Genomic DNA, 1,551 nt, shown 5'->3' on the forward strand with positions numbered 1-1,551 from the left:
TCATCACTTTGCACAGTTGAAAACTGAACACAAACGCACTTGCACATGAACAGAGAAAGATGTCCAAATTTCTTCTATCACATTGATGATCGACAGTGACTAAAAAGCAGGAAAAAGTTGATGGCATCTGAGTGATGCACAAGATAATTTGAACCCAATCCTTCCAATGCTCTTCTGCCTCATGCAATGTTTCTTTTACTGGAAGACAACTTCACAAAAGGAAGCTGAAACCTATCATTGAATCAAATGAAACCATTCCAGGAGAACTAAAGCACTAGAATCCGTATAACAAGTAGCATAAACATTACTGGCTATCAAATTTAGCCCCTTGAACTTTCCGCAGTACATCGAAAGAGGGAAAAATGTTTGTTTTTTTTTTTAAAAAAAAAGTGATTTTAGGGTTCTCTGAATTAAAGGTATACACATGGGGTGCAATCGAAGTAAGAAGAAAAACAAAAACAAAAAAAGATTCAAGATTGGAGTTCGCAATTCATGAAACGACCGTGACAAGGAAGCAAACCAAGTAACAAATCAAAGATCGACAGCCACACCCCAATTAATAATCGCAGGAGGAACAAAACCAAAGAATGAAGTCGATAAAAAGGGGGCAAAACCTAAATCCAATCCGCCATGCGATTTGCGCGAGCAGGGAAAAAAAAATTTGGACCATTTCTCGATTTATGCGTGTCATCCTTGCGCAGGGGCCATGCTAATCTTCTCTGTATCGTTCCAATTTTATCGGATGTCTCCGAAGAGACAACTCCACGCTGTCGAGAGAACAATATCAAGCGAAGCGAGATTCACAAACCACCAATGTGGGACTAAATCACATCTAATGGGCTGGATTGCCAAATTAGAACATTTGGGCCACCTAAAAGAATCTACAATCGAATATGACAAACTGATAAAACACATAAATACTTAATAACATAAAATAGGCAATATCTGTAGTATTTAATCACTCTCAAATCTAATTCATGTACGCAATGCACTTCTTGAATAAATCTGAAATATATCTACAATAAGTCATAAATTATAATACATAATACTCAATCATAAATGTTAAATTATAATAATCATATACCATTCTAGTCATTTATATAAATAGTAAACAAAAAAAAAATCTAGGAAGAATGGAATACGGGAGGGGAGGGCTTATGTGTTCCTGGTATTCAATTCATTAACAAGTAGTTGCATAATTTAATTTTTTTTTAGTATTTCCCAAACATTTTGCTTTGCTTGTTTATAATTTATATATATATTTTTTGAGGATCAGATAAAATAAGAATATGTGTTACTCGAACATTGAAATAGGAATAGAGTAAGGAATAACTATTGCTTACTAATAGAATATATCTAGAGAATTACAATTGCAAAAGAATGTGTTTATATTTCAAATTCAGTTTTGAAATCAAATATAAAAAATGTTTTCAACTCAACTAATCTAGATTAACTTAAAAATCCTAAAAGAAATATCTGCCACAAGCAGCCAATCCTATGTGATCAAATGTGTACTGAAACAAGAAGTTGCTAACTACATAGAATTAGCTC

General features: G+C 33.4%; 1 non-coding gene across 1 annotated transcript; it reads right to left on the bottom strand.

Moving 5' to 3' along the window:
- Positions 1-655: 655 nt before the first annotated feature.
- LOC122022205 lies at positions 656-758 on the bottom strand. The gene has a single exon (XR_006122912.1). It is a non-coding gene; the product is annotated as a U6 spliceosomal RNA (small nuclear RNA).
- Between the last annotated feature and the right edge of the window lie 793 nt (positions 759-1,551).

This window comes from Zingiber officinale, chromosome 9A (genome assembly GCF_018446385.1).
Source record: "Zingiber officinale cultivar Zhangliang chromosome 9A, Zo_v1.1, whole genome shotgun sequence".
In the NCBI taxonomy this organism is placed as follows: domain Eukaryota; kingdom Viridiplantae; phylum Streptophyta; class Magnoliopsida; order Zingiberales; family Zingiberaceae; genus Zingiber; species Zingiber officinale.